Genomic DNA, 25,676 nt, shown 5'->3' on the forward strand with positions numbered 1-25,676 from the left:
TTATACCCTGGGGTACACGCACCCCATGGGGTGCGAGATGCCCTCTCTAGGGGTGCGAGACATGCCACATTTCTTTAGAAGGCCAATAATCGAAACACAAGCACGGGCGCGCAAGTACAACTACTTTGTTTCATCAAACCTATATTTCTAGATTTGACGCTTTCGTGACTGCAAGGATTCCTACTCTTTGGGTTTATTCGGTAAAGTCACGTAGATTAAAAAAAGAAGAGTATGAAACCTATATTTATTATCATTATACATTTGTTGTATGATTGAGAACAAAATGGGTGCTAGGCTGGAGTAAAGGTTAAAACCCACTGCTATGGGGAGGGACTCTTTGTCTTTGACCAACGTAACCACGCTGGTCGGTGTGGTGTTGGGGAAGTTGGGCTACACAGTAGTTTTATGCTAAAATGCTTGTTGAATATTCAAAAAAAATTATTGCCATATATCTACCGTGTGGCCTATAACCCATGAACAAGTATTGTATACGATAAAAATGCTGTTCATGTGGAGCCTCAATATGACAATCACCCTGTACCCCACTTCCTGCACCTTCGATTGACACGGTTGGCCACATACGGTGAGAAAGAAGTTGAGCATACATACACTTACCCCCGGTGGATGCTGTGCCTCCTCGAGCCAATTTGTGATCGTCGGTACATTTAAGACGACTGCAATCCCACCGACACAAACAAAACTCATTAATTCCATGCAATATCGAACACTCACTCGGGCCTAATGAAAGGTTGGGGTGTCGCGACATGATTAGTGGTGTATGAGCTCACGTTCCCAGCCGCCCTGTGTGTGCACATCAGCTGTGCACAACTTAACATCCCCTTCTAAATTCACTGCTGGATGGAAGGTCTACGAAGGTTGTTTCACCATACTTCACCAACATGGTCAATCAATGACGGTGGGTGAAAAGGGAGTTTGGTGGGTTAGCCGTGGCAAGGGATTGATTTCAGGTAATCAGAGTCAAGAGTGCAGTGCCCTAAACCACTTCGCCATCGCTCCAACCGCAGCATCAGTTGTATGAACACCGATTCAGTGAATGCAGGTTGGTGAACGTGCGGATCGCTGTCACAGAGGAACCGGTTTGTCCGAGGCAGCCAATTAATATCATTGTCATCACTGTACACGGACACGTGTTACCCTAACCGCGTGGTGTCAGATTAACAGCAGGCGCTTAAGTTAAATGTTTAATCTGGAAGCATTTCACGTGAACGTTAATTAGCATGTCCTTAATAGGAATAGAAGCAGTCACTTTTTTGTATGGAGAAAACACAGCCGGATATCGAGCACTTATTTTGACCATGTGCGTCCTGGGGTAAACCTGGGATATTTAAAGCAACGTTGGAGTTAAGACCCAAGGGCTTAAAGTCTTGACAATTTCCGGAACACTGCTCAAGACTGGCTGGGAGAGGGGCTTATCGGCGTAAGGCACTACTACCGCGAAAGTACAAGGTACACATAATGCATAATCTGATATATATTCCTATACGCCCGTGAGCAGGTATATGTATTAATGGGCAAAATACGGCGCGATGAATGCTTGTGGTGTGGCCAAAATAATTCCGGGAACAGGGTTCCGAATTGTACTGGCAAAAATTACGAGCTGATCAGACCCGACGCGTATATGAAAGATCTCAGCCAAAAAAGGTCACCGTGACACGTTTTATTCGGGTCTGTTCTCCAGATGATGAGGCACGTTTTGAATAACACCCCTGGCAAAAACACAAGTTCTACTTGCCACTGTGTTTCAAGAAACCTGGTGGCACAAACACAAATAAGTGTTTGCAGAGAAGACAAATTATATTTTATATCGGATGCTTTGGAGCGAACAAAATACATAGGCTTTAGATTGCAAGTTATGGAAGGTGGTATGGATCGAATTAGCAAGAGGGTTTAGTGTTGGGGTAGTTCCGAAACTATATCTACGAAGGGTTCCATTTTTTTCTCCACATAACAGTAATAATTATTTTTCAAAAACGTGGTCTAGTCTACCTGCCTATTGGCTTTCCTAACAGTGCTATACAGCAGCACGTGATGAGTTTTATTTGTCTGCAGGGGTGCGCAATTGCGGCTCAAAAGGAAATTATGTTAAACTTTGAACTTCTTTCGCACCGTACGTAGCCAACCGTGCTAATCGGAGGTGAGGCCAGGAGACAGCCGACTCATCTCTGGGTGGGGCCTTGTGAAGACCGGAAGAAGAGAATGAGACAACGAGACAATGGAGAGAAGATGCGGAAACAAAGTTACAAAGACACAGATATTGCAGATACGCAGAGTGCGAGAGATATGGCATAAGACAGAGAAAGGGGGACGAGGCAGCAAGACATAAACAAGGACAAGGCATGCATCGTGACACAAATAAAGAGATGTGGAGAGAAACAGAAACGCAGATTTAGAACATTTGAAACCGAGGACAGAATCCTCGTTTTCAAAAAAGCTTCGAGGCACCAGGGCAACCTTTTCGAAACCGGGACTTTGCTAGCTTAAACCAAGCCGTCTGCTAGTCTCATTTCAGTAACAACAGCAGTCTTCATTTAAAATAATAATAGTAATTTCAACACGTCATACTGTAATGACAATTTTCTGTCACCGTTTCCCATTTAGCTCCCGCTGGTCTTGCGAGGCAAGAGGTTGTAATTCCACGGATTGTATCATGATAATAATTACAGCCTCTTTGTTAAATCACGACTGGATCAAGGTCTCCCAATGCCATATCGGTCTTGGAGGGTTGACCATATTTCACCACTCTGGTCACAGTAGGGGTTGCAAAAGAGGGGTGGGAGGGGGGTGCCGGGTACCGGATCAGATATATCACTCGCCACTGATGTTAGCCGTAGCAGGGAGTTGAACTCAAGTCGTGCGGGGTTGTTTGCGCAGTGCGCGAACCTTTGCGCCACCGATCCGCCCTAAGCCTGAATTTTTACAGATGTATTACGAATTAAATCTTTAATGTGACACACATGGCAGTTTGTAAGCCACTAAATCATGGTGCAGTTGCTTTGTTGTGCCATGCAAAATACAACCATAGTACTATTACAATTCGGCTGTTGAGGAGGCACTGAAGTTTGTTTTTGTCAAATCTTGCCTTAAAAACAGAAAAGTCTGTGCGAACGCGCTGCGTGTGTCATCAGAAATGGTGGGAGTGACCATAGGCAGTAACACCCCCCCCCCCCCCAAAAAAAAAGCACGGAATCAACCAGTAGATTAAACAGTTGATATTTTAGTTCACACTGCCTGCTAGGGAAGCTTGTTAAATCTAGCCGGTAGCTAACGCACGCAGCAGAATCTGCTAATGGGCCAGTTGTTCATCTTCGTGCTCATTAACACTGGAACGGCGGTGTGCAGGCCAATTCCAGGGATTGGGCGCGTGCGGGGCTGGGGCCATCTGCCTGACAGCTTGATAAATTGGGAGAGACGCCTCTCGGAGTGGGGTCTCTTGCCTTGCCCCAGTCCACAAAAGCCCACTTCTCCCTCTACACCACCCACTCCTCCGCCCCCTCTCTCTCCCCCCCCCCCCCCCCCCGTTGCCTGTGCTAATGAGAGCGTTGAGCCTTGCACACGGCCAGACGTGATTGGACCGACATGTTAATAGCAGCTACGGGACGCCAAGGCAGTGGGCTGCGGTAACACTGCAAACACTTACCGAAATGACTAGCTGGCACGGTATCCCGCAAAAGGACAGGTGAAGGAGTCACGCAAGCTGATTCATTTATGGGATGCACTGGCAGCTCGGCTGTAAAAAAAAAAATTCCGAGGACATTCTCCCCCTCCCCCTTCCCATAATGTATTGCGCTGCAAGTAAGCGAGCAGTGTGTACTTGCTTTTGAAGGCACAAGATAAATATGCAAGCAGCACTTTGTTCCTACAACGGTGTTCATCCTTCATGTGTCACACACTGCACAAAGTTCCATTGTTCTGGCGTGCAACGGTGCGCGGTTTCACTGGCTGTTTATGTTTGCGGTGCAGTTTTATAAACTTAATTTTGGTGTGTAGCACCATATCGCATCGTTTGTGAAACGATTTAGCATTCATGGTGTTCTTCACGATGTATTTTTTTTAAATGCACAAATTTCCTTAAGATGTTTTCTTTTAAGAAAGGGTGAATTTATAAAACTGTTGGAGGGACAATGAACATTGAAGAAAAGCTTAAAATTACTCAAAGAAGGATGCAGAGATGCCTTCTTAGAATTACAACGAAAGACAGGAAGATGGACCAGTAAACAAATGCAAATCTGATACATCACATTGTTTCCTTGATTTAAAAAAAAACGTGTAATTTGTCTGCTATTGCTGTACACGATCTTCAGATGCACTTACAACTAGGCACAATATGTTTCCATATTGTTGTAGTTAAGAAATGTAAGTGGGCCTGGGCTGCAAACATCGCTCTAAACTATTTAAGCTAAACTATTAAACTTTTTTTTATTTACCAGGTAAGGCCCATAGAGCTGTTACAGCTCTTTTTTTTCGGAGCGACCTAGCCACAAATGATAGCTAAACGAAGTGGCTTGTAGAAATGTATAGCAGCCAAACACTCTAATTGTGGTGGAGGGAAAAACTGGAGGACCTTGAGAAAAATCCACGCGACCGCGGGAAAAAAACATGCAAACTCCAAATGTGCAGTAGGTGTCGGGGGCGGCATCGAACCCACGACCTCCTGTTATACCAGGCGAAGTACTTATAACACCTCGCCACCACAGCATCCCTCAGGAATATTCTAGCTGATGGACGAGACTGGTAACAGAATGACACTCAAAGGAGTGAACACGCCCAAGAGGGTTCAACCACCCTGGAGATGGAGCAATGAGAGAGGTTCATGCGCAGGAGCCACAAGGATTGTGGCATCGCACGACCATGAAGGCTAGTGATGACGTGTGGAGACCTTAATAGATCATGCCTCATCAGGATGAAACTGATGCCACGTGATGTGTGAGACTACTTTTGGTTCAAGTAACGAGGGAAACTTTTTTTTTCGCTTGTGCGTTGATACAACTCATTGCCTATCGGTTGTGTGATCCGCAAAATAATTTCCAGTTCATGAGAAGTTATAAATTCTGAGGACAAACAGGGTTGTTTTTCACCAGATGTAAGGCTTTTGTAATAGCTCTTGCTAATGCAACGTGTTGTTAGTTTCAAAGTAGTAGGGCTTAAATAGTGTGTAATAAATAAAAGCCTGGACAAATGTAGAGCTACATCATGTGGTTATATATAGTAAGTTAATCATTATTCCAGTATTTGTTTTAATTGCATCTGAAATTGTAACGGTTGATCCTAAAACACAAGCACCAAAGGCAATGTTTGAACCGATGCCTCAAACTGCAACACCAAGAGATTGAAACAAACTGAAATATTACGTCAACAAGAAAACCAGCAAATAAAACAACGCATGTGCAGCTCCGTTTGTTGCTCTGCAGATCAATAAGTGGCTGCTGTGGTTTTTTTTTTGGTAGCCCACAGCACACAATGTGAAGTTCAATACCTTTGTAAGACGAACAAGTAGAAAACCACACAATTGGCATCTTGCAGTTACACTTTGTTTCACCCTTGTGTACTACTGTGGGAGGTCCTTGCTTGCCTCCTCTAAAATGTCACTCATAACAATGACTATATATCTTTATAACTGGAGTTTCTGCCGTCACTTGATCATGCCCGGAAACATTCATTGTGCGAGGTTGCTTAGCCTGATTGAGTGATTGTGCGGTTGATTGATCTCAGGAGCTGAGTCAAATTGAAATTCACTATAGCAATGCCTAAAAAGTTATTACCAATCCTGTGCCCTGCAGGGCCACGGGCTGACTAATTTCTCATTTCCACTTCAAAAGGGCCAACTTTGTGAGTGGAGTGTTTTTATTAAGCACATCAATTAATACAGTTGTATTTTTTAGTTTGAATTGTGTGATGCGAGTTTGTCAAACTGGCTCACCAAAAGGTAGCAAACGTTCCCATAAAAAGTGACATATTTCATAATTAATTCCGAGTTAATGTCGTACACCTGTCCCACACCTGTGCAGTCTTTCCAAGCACAGGTGTGAGCTATTAATGAGAAGGACATTGCGGAGTGTACCGGGTTTTATATGGATATTTTGCGCCCTGTCCCTTGAGATGAAACCCAGATTGAGCTTCAATCGATTCTCTTGATTGAGGAAGGCCTTAAATGGGCACATTTATTTATTTACCTGCTTCAGTCTTGCACGAATAAACATGGGGCAGAGGAGGCCGTGCCAAGGCAGCGATCAGCACCGTGGATTTCCTTGTCACCCAGGCAGAATGTGCCACATTTTCACATCACTCAAACAGCATAACCGTATTTTAAACTGTTTCACAAATTAGAATGTTGATGAAAATGTTGGGTTTTTGTTTGCCATAGCAGTTGGGAAGAGTTGCAAGAGCACATGAATGTATTAAGCCCTGCGTTAATCACCGGTGCAATCAAATAATTTGACATGTCACTTTTCAGCGTTATTATTATTACACGCTATAATTTGCCCAGAGTTTGGTCTGAGTGGGCTTGAGAATCATACACCGCTTTGTAATGTGCGTCGTTTTTTGCAAATCCATTTGGCAGCATGATTTTATTACCACTGGAGGTTTTAACGACGTTGAATTAAAAAGCTTTGGCAGCAGCTGAAAAAAAAACTTGTGTAGCTTGTAAAATTGATGGGTGGCATGGGCTGAGGAGAGTTCAGCTACATCCATCATTTTACAGTCAGTCACACCATTATTCACACACTCTGGCTAACGCATTCATTTTAATAATTCTTGCAAACACACATTGTTTTCCTGATTAATTTCATTCATTTGTGAAATCATCAAAGTCAAATGAAGATCATCCGTTACACAGCCCTCGAGCAATCATTGTAAAACAACTTCCTTAAGACTTGAATGCCTCCAGAAGCAATTTGACATTGCGTTGGGGGTCACCTGTACAGAGTGCATTGCATGATAGACCTTAGCACTGAATTCTTACGAATCAAAATAACACAATATAAATGGCTGACCTAAAAATAATGGTGTGCCTAAGCTATGGCATAATGGTGTAGATTACGCTGCAAATATGGTATTGAAATTAAAATAATACGCACCCTTAGAAAAAAGCAAACACGATGCCATTTGTAGTGATTTGAAATTACACTCGTGTTGCCACCGTAAAGTTGCTTTCAGGGAAATAACTTTGTTCACACCTGAACACGGTTCCAGCGAGTTTGGCGACAATCTGCAACCCCGCAATAAGATATTTGTCAGCGTCCAAAGCATGTAAAAAAATTCGACTGCGGTAGACACTTTATATTCATTTGCCTCTTTAAAAAGTGTGATACCATACTTTCTTCATTTATCTATTTATTTTCTTATGAATTGTGCCACATTTCTCACTCGGATGGCACCATGATCTGTCATGATATTGTCACCCCAATTTTGCAATATGGGGGGAAAGTCGTTTGGATCCACGGTTTTATGATTGTGTCACAGGCGCTTATAATTACACTGTGGCTGCTTGGTTTGGACCCTGGCTGCCATCCATCTAAGTAATGGTCAGGCCCACTGATGCCTGCATGGTGTAATGGGCTGTGAAAAAAGAACAAGTGGTAGATCTGCTATTACGTCTCGCTGGCCACAGGTAATATATTTCACTGTGTGCATCTCGGATGCTTGGACACTACATGGGTCAGTGAACACCTGCAGAACGATAAAGCAGGTACAATGCTGCATATGTAAGCCCATTGTACAGTGTACAGGCAAGGAATTGCCTGCTTTGCATTTGTTTTGCAATGGTTAAAATACGTTGAATAACCACTTGTATGTAACATTTGAAAGGTATATAAGGTAAAGAAGCAGCCCTGCAATTGCTTGTTCATGCAACTGCTGGTGGCAGGGCCTCTACTAGAGGGAGACCATCTAGAGCAGTGGTTGTTAACCTTGACTGCAGCCTTGCACCCATTTTGATTCTCGTACAAAAAAAAATACAATGTAAATAGATAGATAGGTTTGAAACAAATTAGTTGTACTTACGTGCCCGTGTTTAATTTGTGTTTCGATCATTTACCCTCTCTAAAAAAATATCTGGCACGTTTCACACGCCCAGAAAGGGCATCTGCACTACAGGTTAAGAACCAGTGCTCTAGAGGTAGCTCTAAGAGAGGGTGTTGTGGCCTACTGTTTCACGCTTGGAAGAGCTGGAAGCTACCCACACTTTACCCCACCACACGGAATCGTCCCATTGACTCACTATGGTTTACCACATTTCTTCTGCTGGGTTGATGGAGGTTGAAGGAACTTGCACTATTGTTTCAACTCCCGTGCTGGGATATCGAATTGAACCGGTGACCTCTGTATTGGGTGCCGTGGTGGCGAGATGTTAACTACCTCGCCTCGAGGTCGTGGATTCAATACCGACCCTGACGCCTGTATATTTTTAGTTTGCATGTTCTTCCTGTGGCCACGTGGATTTTTCTCTGGGTCCTCCGGTTTCCCCTCCACATTTAGCATCAACATGCGTTCAGAGTATTTGGCAGCAATGCTACTTCACGTGATGAGCCACTTCGTTGAGCTATTAATTATTTGTTTGCAGATCGCTTCTGAAAAAGCTATATAGCTCAGTGGGGCCTTACCTGATAAAATAATTAAAGCTTTTAGTTTCATCTTGACTTAAAGCTTTCGTGACTGCAGGAATTCATTCTCTGGGTTTTTCGGTAAAGTCGCGATCGCTTGTGTTGTGATCGAAACGTCGTGGCTTTTTGTTATTTTTTTGGTAATTTTCTTTGAACCTATCTACGTGGCTTTTAGATTCGTTTATTGCAAATCCACTGTGATTACCATTACACCATGGCAGCAGATCCCTGTAAGTATATATATATGTGTGCGAATGAATATAATCCAGGACTAATGTTTGCATGTACAATTAATTGCAGGTTTAGTTCAGCGTGTCAGAAATCCTTCAGCATATTGTGCTCATGCCATGCAGTTCCATGAGTATATTATATTCTTGCGGAACGTCTCCTGGAGTTTCTCCAAAAAAAATTAGCGCCGAAATGTTATTTTTGAATATTTTCCTTGCAATGCTATATTGCAAGTTCCAACGTTTTATGCCGTAAGAAAAATACAGCCACAAAGTTCATAATGTGTTTTGTGTGGCTGATGTGAGTGACGGCAAGGAACGGGGTTTATTTTCCTTTATTTTAGGGTTTGCATTTTATTTCAAAATGTAATTATTTTGAGGGATAGGCTGGTAAATTGCTTGTTTTCTTTTTTATTCTTTTCTATATTTCTGCATTTATCTGCATGTTTATTTAATAATTTAAGGCTCATTCCTACAAAGTGATGCCAGGATGAATGATCAGGCTTTGGCATGCAAATACTATTGATTCCTTTTTCTTTATTTCTTTTTGCATTATCCCTGGGCTCTAGCTTCATTCTTTCCCTTTAAAATGGCCCTGTCGTTCCTATTAGGCAGTCAGACAGATAGTTAGCGGAGGGTCCAGACAGCACAGACCTGCAGGGATGGCAAATCAGCGCCGCTAAACCGACTGTCACTCACCCATCGGCGACCGGAATACAACTCGACAAACTTTGCGTTTGGTGCAGTGCGAGCTGGGTCAGAAAATAAATGAAATTTGCGTTGTGCGGAGGGGCGGCGCGGTGGATATATGCTGACAATGTAAGGATTACAGTGGGGGATTTATAGGCGCGCGCCTTTATCTCGCAGAGTTGGAAGTAAATCTGCGTCTCCTTGCCCACAATTTGGTTTGATGCATATGCACTTTATTTATAATGCCCAATTGCAGTTTTTGTGCTCTTCAGCACATTCAAGGATTTTAAGCCATTAGACCAATCGAGCTTATAAGTCATAGGCACAGAGCAGCTTTAATGCGTTTTGCAAATTGGATATGCATTTTGTGGACCTTAGAATCGGGCCAGTGATTCTTATGAAAGTAGTTCAAGAAAAAGAACTTGCACATTTGCTGCCTGGGCTGTCAAAATAGTCAATTCAATGGGAGGAACTATAAACGTGAATATTTCTTTTATGTTCCACTTTTTAAGTGTTAATTTTATTCTCTGTATAATTGCATTACATGTTAACGGATGCATCTCTGATCTTTCAAAAGTGTTTCCGTTAGTGCCGCCAGTTGCGTTATGGCCAAGTTAACCTACAGGTCCTTGTACGATGATTTAATACAGACAAGTATTGACTTATTGGAAAAGCCTAAATCAAGTGAAATGGCCGACGATGACTTTTCACGAACTGGTGGAATTGGACCCGTAATGCACAAATGTGTGTTTCTTACACTTTTCAATTTTCCAGGGCAAAAAAAAGGCAAGACCACATTTCCAACTGTCAAATTAAAATTTGATTTAGGGAAATGAGAAAAAAAGCATAATTCAGACCATCAAATCACTGTCAGTTAAACAGAATTTACAGTTAAACAGAATTTGCTCAAAGTTGTTCATACACTCTTGCACTCGTAGCTAGAGCCAGTTATACAGTTTCACAGTTGGCAGGAGATATATATGCAACAGAACACTTTCTTGTTCCGCATGGCGTGTTGGAATTATGTAGATGTAAAACAATATAATATTTTCTTTTTCATTGATTCTATTTGATAAAGATTTAGGCGAATAATTTTATTTTTTTACTGGTTGGATGCATTGTGCTGTGGTTTAGAAAATGTGCTATATTTTACATGAATTATTTTATGTTTTTTTTTCCATTTGTAGTAAAAATAAGCCAATCGGTTGCAAAAATACACACACAGACATTTTCAGTGCCGGTTTTATCAACCTAATCGGCTGCTTTTTTGCAGTTCTTTAACAAACAACCCCCATGCCTGTAAATGCATATAATAATGTGGTGTGACGGTTAAGATTATGGTAATGTGTTACAAATTCCAAACCTAAACTGCTCTGAAATATAAAAAAAAACTGATGATAGACGCTTACGGGAGCCTCCTCCTAAAGGTAGACTGTCATATTTATCTCAGAAGATGGAGAGAGAGAGAGTGTCTGGGGTGTTGCCTCGTCCATATGGGTTTCAGGTTGTGTATTTGACTATTCCCGCTTGGCGGAATGGCACGAGGAACACGGATTCACACAGAGAAGCATTCTCCGGATATGATTAATGAGGCCTAATTAATGGGGCCAGATGGTAGCAAGGCAATTGTATTAATTCTCTCCGGCTTTATAAGTAGGGTTAGATGAGCACTTGCGCCAGGGAGAGGAACAGAATACATGCGTATTACCCAGATGATAACTTCATTACGCATCCTCCTAACCTGCCGTTGAAGTTTTCGTGCGGTGGTGGCGCTCACTCTTGAATTGTTTGCGCAATAACACTGGCCCAATTGGTAACTTAAAAAAAAGAAATTGTCTTTTTTTTGTGTGCGTCGTCGTTTCAACTGAAGGGCAAGGGTTTGTAGTTTTACCCAGTGAAGCGGAGTTACATCTTTAAACTCCGCGGTGTGTAGTAAAATGAATCGGCCTCGGGTTTCTAAAGTGCTTGTGTCAGGTATGTTCAATACACTTAACTGAATGATTGATAGTTTTGCATATAATGCAAATTCAATCTATTGGCCATACCTGATATTGACGCCGGATAAACAGCTTTGCCTATTTTACTGCACCCTGTGAACATTAAATAGCTCTGGTGGAGCACAGATTTCATAAGCAACTACGCATGTTTTTCATCAAGTTATTTTAAGTGTTTGCGTCTTCCAATTTCAAGTTGAAAACATTTAGACTGTTTTAAGTACAACACTTACTGAAATAAAAAAGGATGTCACTGGAATTTGTTTTACAAATGCCCACACGTTTATAGAATTTAGCTTTATTCATTTTGGTTATTTATTATCTGCAATATTCTAAATAAATGTAGTACCCATTTAACAAAAAAAATGGGTTTTAGCAATTCCTGGAAAACATTTATTTTGCTCGAGCGCAACGAGTCATTGGATGCATTTAGGATGGGGGGGGGGGGAAATGTCCGGGAACGTTATTCGGACGTTATTTGATGTGCTACTATTATAAAACTCTTTACATTGAAAACATTTATTGCAAAACATCAGACTCCAATATTATTATTCTGGCAGCATAAATACAAACATTTTGCACAAAAAATGCATTGCAAGTATTTTTTATGCAAGTCTTATAAACCAACGACGAAATGTATTTCTTTGGCTTATCATCTTCCATGTTGAATATAAATTTTAGTTGGATTTATACAAAGAATAAGTTTTCCAATAACTCTAATCAGTGGGTCCATTGAATAACTCAAGTAGTAAGCACAAAGGAAACAAACATTAAACCTTTGGTTTTTTCGGTCCGTCATCAGGTGGACGCTTGTGTTGAGCCCAAAACGTCGTGATTTATTTTATTTCATACCTACGTGACTTTACCAAAAGAACCAAAGAGTATGGATTCCTGCAGTCACGAAAGCTTCAAATCAAGATTGAGCATTAAACCACTTTCTATTTTTTTACTTGGCCCATATAACAAATTTACAGATACTGTATCCATTGCCTTCAAATCACCTCAACACTGTGCAATTGGCTCTTTACTCCACTCAAAATGACACACATCATACATGCGTGCACACACACACACACACATTGTATTGTATTCAGTATTTCAGACATTTAACGAAGCAGCACCCTCTTAGCCTACTTAATTATTTCTAAATAGCGCTAAATGGGCGCTATTTGTCTGTCCCTTTGTGTGCCTGCCCGCTTATCTGAGAGAAGCCACCCATCATACCAGAGCTGTCCCCTTTCTCTAGAGCGACTGAGAGGCCCGCTGGCCGCTATCTCCTGCTCGTGATTTATAACGGCAATTTACAATAACTGCACTGCAGTGTATGCATCACTCCTTTGCTGTTTCTGCTTCAGCTGACCCATGGTAGGCTCTGATTAACCCTTTGGTGACCACTCCATATGTGCAAAAAAATGTTGGGGTGGGGGGGGGGGAGATTTTGTAGGAAGGGATTGTGGCCAAGGTTCAGCATTGGGTCTGTTCAGTAGTTCTATTCCATTTTTAAGGGCAGTCTTCCTATGTATTGGGTACAGTGATAGACATGTATGGGATATAGTGATAGACATGTACATCTTCCTATGGGCCATGATAAAAATATGCATTTGTTTAGTTGTCGTTAATACTTGTTGGCAAGAAAACTAAATTATGGTAGACCTAATAAAAATTTAACGGGCTAAATTTACTTGTGTACCACTCTGTTTATGTAACTGTGAACTGTCTTCGAGGGAAGGCCAAGTAGAATGTATATTGCACGCAGGCACTGATGATCCCTTCTAGGCCAAGACTTACGAATCAAATGCAATTAAGGGTTATGTTGGGCCATGTTAAAAATAAACGTAACTATATTTAAACTGGAATGCTGCCATGGGGCAATGCTAACCACACTGGACTTGCAATCCAGGGGTCATTTGAAACAATTGTCAAGTTTCTTAATCCACTGTCCTGCAAGTAGTTTAAGTGGGTGTATACCAGTTGCTCGATTGGTAGAGCACGTGTGATGGGGTAAAATACGGTTACTCCCACCTCGTCTTCCAAGATATCTGGTCATTGCAGAAGAGTAAGCCCAAATACCCCCCCCCCCCCCCAGAGGGCTTCTCCTAGAAGCTCCTTGGAGTGGTGGACATTTTTGCCAGCAGTGACACGAGCAAGAAAATTGAAAGGTTGCACCGCCTTCAGCGGTGGCAACTACAAAAAAACACATTTGTGCTTCATCGGAGAAGGTAAAGATTTGTGAGTTCAAAGAGGAACTTTCTAAGACGGCCACATCGCAACAAAGTCTGGCAGTGCCTTATCAATTTATATTTTTACAAAACTACTATATGGCAGGCACATACCTCTGCAGATGAGTGCATGAGTAACATGCCTCCAATCAATTACTGGGCATGTAATGATCCACTTCTTCCTCACTTCCCCACCCCCAAACAGTATGAGTAATATTTTTTTTAAAATTCGGGATTGTGATTTAATTGGATAATCAAGTTGGTTAGATTTTGCCATCTTGCTTTTTAGCTTTTTTCCAAACTCGTTTGTAGAGTTTGTTTGCTCAACCAGCCGAAATGGAACACGCACATATAATTGCCACGTGACTTGTATGTCTTTTTTTAATGTCCTATTCCTAAGTGCACAACTCGATTCATGCATCATGAGTAACAGCAACCGACTTTCGTCAAATTGATTAACTGTTACATATTTATCACCTCAGGACTTGATCATCAGCCATGCTATTTTCACTGCCTAGATGGAGGCCTCCCAAGCCGTTTCCTTCTCTCGCAGAAGCTGGTTTCATCTCTTCATGTACGTGGTGGACGTACACTCAGGCATGCTTTTCACCGTTTGGCTTTAAGCCATCCATTAGTCTCGACCACTGGCCTTCGAGGCTGTCCAGTGACACGTCCTGCTCAAGCCCACTTCTATTTCTAAAGTCAAATATAATGTCTCTAACTAAATTGTATTATTTTACCAGGTACGGCCCACTGAGCTATACAGCTCTGGTTAAGAAACGATCTGGCAGAAAATGAGAGCTGAACAAATTGGCTTATCACGTGGGAATTTATAGCAACCAAATACTGTACTCTAAACGCGTGTTTATAAACGTGGAGGGGAAAACCGGAGGACCCGGAGTAAAATCCATCTGACCACACGGAGAACGTGCAAACTCCAAATATACTGGCATCAGAGTAGAGATCGAACCCACGACCTGTATATCAGGCGAGATGGTTAATATCTAGAAAGAGTGGCGCCCCTTTATTTTGTGTGTTCTCCGATCCATGAGTTCCTCAGTCTGTCTCGGTATAATTCCACGTATGCACATTTCCATACCTCCTTTGCACTCCTTTTCAAATTTTGTTCTATTTTCTTTGTCAGTGTCCACGTTTCTTGTCCATATGTCATTGCAGGTAATATACACCTATTTAAAAACAGTCTTTATTGGGCATATTGGGGTGTTACTTTTTATTCGCAAGTTCTGATTGCTGTTGAAATAACTTAAAGTAACAATTTCATTCCCTCTATCGTGACTGGCCTGAGACCTTCAAATTATCTATGCATGAGAACATGTTTAGTCTGAGTGATTGCTAAAAATTTGAAACCAAGAAAGAGTCTCAGAGGTGCTGCTCAGTCATCATAAGTAACTAAAATTCCCTGTTAGGTCTCCATTAGAAATTCAGCACTCGAGTGAGAGACCTACTTAGCAACATTGTGTGCTGTGCTAGTTGTGAAGTTTACAGAAAACATGGCGCCACTTGAAAATTAATATTGGAAACGTGGCAAAATAATTTTAGGTGATGAGGCTTAAATAACACACAAATTGGGAAGCTATCTTTTAAATGTTAGTAAATCAATCGCAATCCAATCCAAGATCAGCTACAAGTTTGGAATTATCACTTTCAAAACCTCCAACCCCTTTTAAACCTACAATTTATCTTAATTTCCCATGTGAAGGCTCAGCTTAAGAACACGACTTGAGCAGGAGGCTCATGTATTGGGATGTTTGACCAGTTCCATTCAAAAGTGTTTGGCATGTGGGAGGAAACCGGAGTTCCTGGATAAAACTCTCACATGAGCTCTGCACCGATATTATTGAAGAATCCACAACTGTGCTGTCATGTATGTATGTACGTTAAACTTATTTAGCACCGTATCTAGCCAACCGTGCTAATCGGAGGTGTGGGGGAGGACAGCAAACTAAAGACAAAACAGTTCTAAAGCAATTGTATTTAAATTTAGATTTTAAGTTCATAGCTCCAGTGGTTTCCTGATATCAGAAGGAAGGGTATTCCAGACGGCTGCGAAAAACGCATCAGAAAGCGTGCGGTGCGGTAACCATCTTAGTTCGATGACTAGCCAAAAGCCATCTCCTTGCCACCTCCTAACCTGAGCTTACAACACCTGGTATTCCCAGACAGTCTCCTATCCAAGGCATAATCTGACTTGATTTGCTTCTGAGGTATGACACGTCTGACATGCAACCAAGGACTCCTGTCAAAACGTTGGTCAACTTACACTCAGTGGGAAGTTGCCCCTCTACTGCTTCACCTGCTGTCTGGCACTTCCTCCCTGAGACTGTCTCCAGGTCCAGGATAGGCACATTCTTCTGCTCTCCTGCCAATGACTAATCGTTTTAATTTATCCAGGCGTCTTTTTTTCTGTATATCAGTGCCCTTCTGCAGGACCTCCATGAGAGACAGCTGTAGTGAGCCTAAATCTTGCATTAAAGCTTTAGTCACTGCAGAAATTCATATTATTTGGGTTTTTTCGGTAAAGTCGCGTAGATAGGTTCAAATAAAATAACAAAAAACGACGATGTTTCGATCGCAGCACAGGCGGTCGTCATCAGGTGGAGAAGAAATAGGGGCTATCCTTTTAAAGGCAAAATGTTTATAAAGGTTTAAAATGGGCGTAGTTCAAGTGTCCGAACGGAGTGGGCGGGGCACAAGGGCCACTGGGGCAGCATGGGTGGAGGAGCTTCTGTTAATGTCAGGGATTAAAAACGGTGGGCTGCTACATGTAGGACAGATAAGGTAATGTTAGGGGGGGGGGTTAAAAAACTGGTGGGCAACGGACAGTGCTGAAATGGCAACATTACAGCCAGTTATGACTTACTGGTTGATAATGTCCTTCCAGTGATTGCTCAGTTTGTACCCATCTTCTCTGTTGAAATTGTCTACGTCTGTATTTATGGATCGCTTCATGAACGAATCTTTGTTGATAGCCAGTGGGTTTGCAAAGTACCTTCGTCTTAGAGAAATCAATTTCGTGTGAGCCAACCGCATTAAAACAATGATCAGCCATGGCCGAGTTATTGGTTCTACCATGTTTCAGATCTGCATTATGTTCACGAACACGATCCGAGACATGTCGCTTAATTTTCCCAATGTAACTACTGCCGCAGACACAGCTTTGTTTGTAGATGCCGGGGTATTGCATGTTAGGCATCGCATCCTTCACAGGTGGGATCAGATCACGAATTTTATGTACTGTGTTAAATTGAACCTGGATATTATGTTTGCTCATGATTTTGGATTTTTTTTTTGGTGACCCTTGCTATGTATGGCAAGGTGATGGTTTTGATTGGTCCTCAGATGGTTCTTTCACAACGGGTGGGGTGATATCTTTATGGATTGTGTAGTCTGAATATCCATTCATCTTGAGAGCTTGGTGTATGTGTTCCAGTTCACCAGCTAGGTGATGATGGTTAGAAATACATCGAGCTCTATGGTGTAGAGTTTTGATGAGCGAATTCTTCTGGGATGGATGGTGGTGGAAGTCAGGTTTTAGATAGGCATCAATATGGGTGGCTTTCCTGTAGAGAGTGTCCCATTGAGCCATCTGGTCTCTTTTCGATTAAAACTTCCAAGAATGGTAGCTTGCCATCCTTTCCCACCTCCATGGCGAATTTGATGGCTGGATGTATGGAATTGATGTGGTTGAGGAATTGGTTCAGAGCTGGTCGGCCATGTGGCCAGATGATGAATGTGTCATCGACATACCGCTTCCACAAGCACGGACGTAGCGTGGATGCCTGGATGGCGTCTGTCTCAATTTTCCATGAAAACATTGGCTACAACCAGAGATAAGGGAGAACCCATTTGGGTACCTTCAACTTTTTTGTAGAATGTTCCATTCCAGGTGAAGTAAGTGTGGTGAGGCAGTGTCTCACCAGGGCCGGTACATCAGCATTCAGTCCTTGTTGGACCAAATCTTCAATGATTGCAATGGTTTCAGGCACAGGAACTTTGGTAAACAAAGAGACTACATCAAAACTAACAGGCAATACACCTGGAGATGGTGAGATGTGCTTAAATAGCGATACCAAGTGAGCTAAGTTAGGTACAACTGAGGAGGACTTACTAGTGAATGGTTGTAAGGTCTCAAACAGAAATTGGGCCAGTTTGTAGGTGGGTGAGTCAGTGGTGGAGACAATAGGACGAAGGGGTGTACCTTCTTTATGGATTTTTGGTAAGCCATACAATCTGGGTGGTCTCGCAGCAGAGGGTTTTAAGGAAAACCGCGTGGTTGGTTAGATTTAAAGATGTCGAACCAGTGATGATATTGTTGTTTTTTGTAACGAGGCTGTTTTTGGGATCTCTTTCAATATTTGTATAGCTACCATCATTAAGTAGGTCCTGAATTTTGTTATCGTATGTGGTTTTGTCCATGATGACTTTGCCATTGCCCTTGTCAGCTGAGAGGATGACGATGTCATCTCTCTTTTTTTAATTGATAAAGCTCAGAGTAATGATGCTTACTGATGTTGCTGATAGGTGTCTTAGCGTTTTTAAGGATCGCAGCGATTTCCAATCTTGCCACGTCTGCAGTAATGTCCCAAAATCTTAAGGGCTACCTCGACCTGGGCAATGATACCATCCACTGGGATGTGTTTAGGGGTGACTGCGAAATTCAACCCTTTAGCTAGAAACAATTTTAGGCTGTCGGAATTAGACTTGGTCTGATTGATAACAATCTTGTCAACATCTAACTTTTTAACATGTGGATCTGGTTTCTTCTTGGAAAGGAGGTTGAACTTGGAAATCAGGTTATCTTTGCATTGAGCTGACATTGAGGCAGCTGAAGAGGCAGTCATGTTATTTACATGTTCCCAATCAGATGTAGACATTTTTTCTGTCAATCTTAAGTGTGATTTCAGGAGAATCTTGTCCAAAATATCTAGTTCAAATCAGAGCAATCTTATTCTCTCTGACACCAGGCCTAAGCCTGCCCTGAATAAGATCCATTTAGCATTAAGAGATGTGACAGCAGCAGATGTCAATGCAAAGGTGATTGGTATTACCTTAGTGTCGCGGCATCTTTTCAGAAATGTGAGCGACTCGATCAGATGAGCCTTCTTGTCTCGAAGTTTGTTAAAAGATATTATAGTTGTGTGGAAACCCTCCCCGTAGAGGCGGTTTTCTTTGAAGCTATCTACGTGACTTTACCGAAAGACCCAAAGAATATGTAGTGAGCCTCCTCCAAAGGACGTTGGGTCGATGCTTCCATGCTGGCCGATACACGTTGGAAGAAGATGGGAGTACTGTACACAGACGTGTCCCCCACCCCACACAACCTATTACAATTTTTCTTTTGCCAGGTAATGCCCCCTGACCTATATAGATATTTTTCAGAAGCGACCTGGCCACAAATGGTAGCCCAACGAAGTGACTTATCACGTGGAAATTCGTAGCGGGAATCGACGCATGTTGATTATAAATGTTTTGGGAAAAAACCAGAGGACCTGGAGGAAAAAGAAAAAAATTCACGCCACCAAGGGGAGAGACATGCAAACTCCAAATTTACAGGCGTCAGGGTTGGGATCGACCCCAAGACCTCCTGCATACAATGCGAGGTAGATAATATCTCACCACTGTGGCGCCCTCTCTCCCACCTGCCGATTGACTAATTGTAGTATACCCATTTATACTTCTCGGTCGACGGAGGTAGAAAGTATTCAGAAACTTGCCCGTCTTTTCAACTGCCGTGCCCAGAGATCAAACCGGCAGTATCCCCTCCGTTTGTCGCCCTTAAATTTGAATACGTGACGCAGTGTGCTCTATAATGAACACTTTCTGACCATTTAAAAGATGCATTCATATATGGATAATGTGCAGTGGCTGTCATAATAATAATAATTTCATTTTATATAGCGTAATTTGTGCAATTACATCCCACAATGCTGCACATCAATTAGCCATTCCCTTACACAGATAATACAAAAACAAAACCGCATTACTTACCAAATAAAAAAACCTAAAAGATGAATACATAAATAACGAGAAATGTAACAACAAGAAAATGATCATCACAGAGAAAATAAATTAAAATAAATCATTTCGGTTGGTCTCCATACCCCAGACCACAATCCCAGATGTATGAGAACCTTCACGGGGTGGTGGAGGGGCCTTGCTGCACAGTATTCAGGCCCTAGGCCCTTCCAGGAGTAGGCAGCAGTAGGGCACCCTTTGGGTGAAGCAACAGCCATGTGCCGTGTGCTCCCGAGCAGTAAGCAGAGCATGAATGCGTGAATCTTTTGTTGTCTTACTCGGTGAATGTGTGGAATCTGCAATGGGCCCTGCTGTCATCATTATAGAAATGCTCCAAATGCGTATCCCTTTAGTCCTGTAATGTGGTCATATTTAGATGCTTTATAAATTCGAATTGTATTCAGTTGTTGAACGACGTTAAATGTATGCGTGTGCCATTAGATAATATTTCGTTGATCATGGAAGCGCTGTATAACCCATTTTAACATGGAGGAATTCCCAGTTGTCGGTAGATGTCTTATTATTAATTATACATCAGTGGAAGTGTAACTATAATCTGCACAAAGCCTTGCACTCCCATTGGCCAATTCAGAACGTCGTGGGCCGCATAGGTTACATTACTAGAGAGGAGAAGGTGACGAGGCCTGGTACAAATCATATTATCCCTTTGTATCTCTGGCATTATGCCCTTAATAAGTGTTCTGCAAAAATATTTGTTCAAGTCTCCACTGCCTGAAAAATGATGGCGCTTTGTACTTGGCGAATTACATATTCATAGAATAATGTCATCACGGACAATACCACTGTTGCTACCAATCCTGTGCATTGCTTTCTTTTTTTCTGGCAGTTCACATAACTTCCAGATCTATTGGTATACACAATGTGTTGGTGTATAATAATAATACATTACAGCCCTTTGTTGAATCCATTACTGGGTGAAAACTTTCCCAATCCGTGTTGATCATAAATATTGACATCATGTTGGCTTTTTGATTTAAAGCTTTCGTGACTGCAGGGATTCACGTAGAAGGGAAACAATAAAATATAATTTTATTGTTTCCCTTATACGTGACTTTACCGAAAGAACCAAGAATGTCATGTTGGTTATTGTGGTTTGGCAAACGGTTGATGGCTAGGATCGGGTCTGATATAATTTGCCACTGATGTTAGCTGTGGCCGGGAATTGAACTCAGAACACTAGTGAATAGTGCAAAATGTGAACCTCAACACCCTATCCTACGTGTGTGTAAACAGTGCATAATTACATTTCGCTTCTGCATGTGTGTTTTATAAGAGAAATCTATAAAAAAAAATTCATACACTTTCAGAGTTTTAAAATGGTTTCATACGAGAGCTACAAGGTTGATAGAATACAATGGGTTTTAAAATGTGCGCTCGGCACAATTTATGTTTTTTTGCGTCGGAGTGGATAATGAAGCCCGTTAAAACATTTTAAACCCTAAACTGCGAAAGGTTATGAGCAAGTTCTCATTTGTTCTGTCTGTGGCAGAATTGAAAATGAGGAGCAGAAAGGTATGTAATTTAGCCCGTGCAGCATGTTATTACAAAATGTCAAATTTATAACGTTCCACCATCAGATTTCAAGAAAAATCCTTGTTGATCGCTTGAGCAGCGATACGAAAAAAGCGAGGAAAAACGCTCGCCAAGAATGTTTACATTTTTTGGGGGGAAATTGCTGCTGTGCTCTTTGATTAATATATATTCCAGTGATTCACGAAAATTTACATCTATGTTTCAGCCGACGTGAACGCAGCAATTTATGTCAGAGGCAGAATAAGTGCTCGGTCCACTTTAATTGTTCCTTTTAAATTGAGCAAAGCATCAGTCACAAGCGTGCACCCATCGCTGACTGATGCTCCACCCAATATTGATCGCGCCAAAGAATGGAGCCCTTAATACAACTTTGTGTTCAATTCGAATGGCTCGCCGAGGATCATAGCAAAGCGAGAGGGCCAATACGTTATCCGAGGAATGCAACACTCAATAGTCAATTGGCACATCTCCCTGGTTGCTTGCAAACCTGTCTTCCCACTTAGGACTTCATAAATCATTTTTTTTCTCCCAAACAAACGAAGCTCCTCCTCCCCATACCTTGATGGCTTCGGTCACCTTTGGAGCAAATCGATTGGTTTGAAATAGCGTTTAATTTAAATCCTAGAGGGCAAGCTCTGTGGGTGCGTTTTTAGTTGGAGTTTGAGCTGTGCGGCGTGGATTTTGCGGGAGGGGAGAGGGAAAGAAAGGGATGGACGTGATGAGAGAAGGGGAAATGTTGTGCTTTTCTGAGTAATGGCTAAATTGCGTGTTGCACAACGCAAAGTTGTCGTGGCAATACGAAAGCCTTTGTTTACACGTGCATTTTAGACAAATCACAGTATTTCTGCAAAAGTATCATCCCAATTTATATATACATTTTTTTCTTTTTTTTCTTTTCCCGGGCACTTATAGTTCCAAAATCAAATCAATATACCAATTTCTATACGAAAAAAAATGTCATTTATTGTGAAGTTATTTGTTCTCGTGCTTGCGCTGTAGAAGAAGAAGCCCATTTTGAAAATGCTGCGTATTTGATTACTCGTTTTAGGAATCCTGCCAGGATCACATTCACTCCGAGTCTTCCGTGCTGACAAATGTCATAAATGCAAAGTTGCTGCATACATCAGAAATGGAATGCACAGAATCTGGACGTGACTGCTCCAGTTTGTTTTGGCTAATATGTAATTTCCTTGAATTTCACATCCAATTTCTCAACAACAAAAAACCTCGCATTTATTGACATTTGTCAGCATTCGTTATCGTCGGGAAATTGGAGATATTGATACCGACGTTTTGAAATGTTTTACTTATAACAGTGGCTGTTATAAAGCGGTTGTGATGTATATACTCTGGTGGTTGCCCTACCCCCCACCACGTCCCCCGCTCCCCAAAATAACCAATCAGTTAACCTTGTCCTTTCAGAAAATTATAGTTCACAGGTATTACTCAATTGCCATCGTTTGCATATCTGAAGCAAGTCTAACTGATCGTAGCAATAGTGCATTTCCCCATGTTATTTATATACACAGAAACGCCTATTCTTTAATTGTGTGTTTTTTTTAAATGATGCCCACTGCTAATAAATTACAATATTATGCGGCATCACAACCGACCCTTGGTTGCGCTTTTGTTTTAGGCAGGAGGTACACTTTCTTCTGAAGTCTGATCAATTAATTGGCACATGCATTAGCGTAGCTAATTATTTAATTGACTTAATTAGCGAATACCACCTGGCAGCTGTTAATCCAATTGAGGTATCGCACTGAAAACACTACCCTTAATTAGTTCTGTAGTGCCACTGAAGTTCGCTGGCAATTCATTGATGACCTTAATTCAAGAAAATTAGACGTAAAAAAAATTGTTCATCAGGATATTTCAATTGCCGGAGCATAGAAGAGCGAGCTAGAGTGGATTCGGCATACGTCCCGACTGCATCGAGGAGCTGTGTGCTGCATGTGTACTGATGAATTGAATTTGATTTGGCATATGTCAGCACGCTGGTAATGGTGGGGAGCATAGACGTACCGCATAACAATGGCCGTTACTACACTTACCTCTGCTGCCCACAGGCACCTATAATGCCTGCTTCATGCATCCATGGTGATCAACCATGCAAGTATTATTCGGGTTCAAAAATCAAAAGCGTATGGAATCGGTGACTTTTAAAGACAATGGTAATTGCCAAAAACGTCAGATTTACATTTACAGACAGTCCTCGGCTTACGAACGGCTTACGTTCCTGAGACCCGTAAGTGAATTTGCTCGTATGTTGAAACGCAATTAAATTGTATATACAAAAAAGGGAAGCATTGTTAAACCCATAAATAAGACATTGTACATTTGCATGTAGTAATTGCATCTGCGGTTGGCTACATACGTTTCCAAAGAAGTTCTACATCCATACTGCTATCATAAATACTGCACAGTAAACGCATCCTGAAATAAAGTGACGTGAAAATAAATATAAAAATCTTTTTTTTCCCCACTTGTGTTGAGTCCTGTTGCGGGTTTACTTGTCGGAAGGAGCGTTTCTAGAAGAATGCTGGGACTTCTTGCAGCTCGCAGAGGATCGCTCCGCCGAACAAAATAGCTCCAGTTCAGTTCCTGAGTACGACCGAACGTTCGAAAGTCGGTTGGTGAAAAATAACATGTTACGGCGGTAAGTTCGTAAGTGCGGATGTTCGTAAGTCGGATGTTCGTAAGTCGGATGTTCGTATCTCGGTGACGGGCCGTATCCATTTCGTTTTATTTTAAGACGGTGTTCTTAGCGATTGTCAATTGCTCTTGTTAATTGGGCTTGTGCACCACTACCAACGCTGCAGCAGCATCAGCAAAATCTTTATTTGGATTCAGCTTTGCCTGGCTTCTGAGATCTGATGATATGGCAGGTATTCCAGGTGGTTTGCTTGTAGGCATAGTTTCGATCATAACAAAAATAATCATATTTTAATAACGAGAGCCAAATCAAAGCAGTCTGGAATAAGCTTGGATTTGTGTGAACACAAACTGATATTAAATTTAAAACATTCCATGGTTATTTAATACTTACTGGTGGATATGTCACTTGAAGACTGACCACATGGACTGTTGTCCATCGGCAATTCACTTCAAATGAACAATGCAATATTTAAATTCCAAAACTATTTAAATTCATGTTTAATGCCATTCATAAATAATAATCTTTATTATTCTCATGCTTGTTAAAGTTACACGTGCAAACAAATACATCGGTTTTTTTCATGGCAATGTGAACCTCTGTTCAACCAGCAAACTGTCTGCGCGGAGTATGTCACCGTTACGCTAAGTGCTCATGCGATGTTGGTTCTGGTGTGTGCAAGCCCAGGCATCTAGAATGCAAAACAGTGATTGTAATTTAAAAGTTATGGTTTTAGTCTACTGTTAGTTTGTAAAAAAAATAAACCCTTCATCAATCCACTGCTGGATGAAAACCTTCCCATGCCATCTCGGTCATAGCAGTCATTCAACCGTAATTTGCCACGCTGGTCAGGTGGGGATTCGTGACGTTCTTTACTGGGCATCTGTGAAAAAATTACTTTATAGCTCATAGAATTTCTCCAGTATAAATACATGTTCTGATTCTTACCAGCCTCTACAAAATAAAACATAGAAATAGTAGTCGGACTCTACTGCAGTTGCAATCTAGAGGTTGACGGTTTGATCATCCGGAGCAGACGTTTTAAACAATGGGCAAGTTTATTTCATCCTACCGAGTCTGCACAACCGTCATCGCACTGCTCATGGTGGTTGAATGGCCGGTGGTCGAGACTTAATAATGCAGTGGTGGCCAAAGGATGGAAAATGCCGACGGACTGAGCAACGCTAAATCGGCTCATGTGCAACTGCTCAATGATAGTGCGCTGTTTTTGAGTTGTACGCCTTTTGGCGTCTTCTGGTCCAACACCAATGGAGACTAGGCTCTAAGAAAAGCTGTCTCGGGTGTGGACCAATCCAATTCAAGGACAGTGCATATTATTATCAGAGTTGTCTTTTTTGTTTGCATTTTGACTGCTTGTGTTGTGGTTACTGCAAACATGATGCCTTGAATAAAGGTGTCAGTTTTTGTGCCAGTTAAAAGGGTAAAACCTATTCCTATGCTCAATAGATTGTTGTATTGCAGGACAGTGCAATGTTGTGACAGCAGCGGAGAGATCATGGCAGAGAAGTACCGCAGCGTGCCCATGAAAAAAACCCGGATAATTCCGTTAACTTCGCTTTGTGCCATATGCACACAAAATAAAAGAATCCCGTCCTGCCTTTTGGAAGGGTAGGCTTTACCAAGCCCAGCCCCCCTTCATTCCCTGTGGATCCACACCT

The 25,676-nt window shown here is 41.8% G+C and overlaps 1 long non-coding RNA gene across 1 annotated transcript in view; it reads left to right on the forward strand.

Annotated features, from left to right (window-relative positions):
• The first annotated feature begins 1,068 nt into the window (after nt 1-1,068).
• LOC142924789 (uncharacterized) overlaps nt 1,069-25,676 on the forward strand; it is a 67,962-nt gene continuing 43,354 nt past the window's right edge. The window contains exon 1 of the long non-coding RNA XR_012941861.1: nt 1,069-1,467. This is a non-coding gene — a long non-coding RNA (uncharacterized LOC142924789). The remainder of the gene's footprint in view (nt 1,468-25,676) is intronic.

The sequence above is a fragment of the Petromyzon marinus genome, chromosome 17 (assembly GCF_048934315.1).
Source record: "Petromyzon marinus isolate PM22_M1 ecotype Great Lakes invasive population chromosome 17, UKy_Petmar_22M1.pri1.0, whole genome shotgun sequence".
Classification (NCBI taxonomy): domain Eukaryota; kingdom Metazoa; phylum Chordata; class Hyperoartia; order Petromyzontiformes; family Petromyzontidae; genus Petromyzon; species Petromyzon marinus.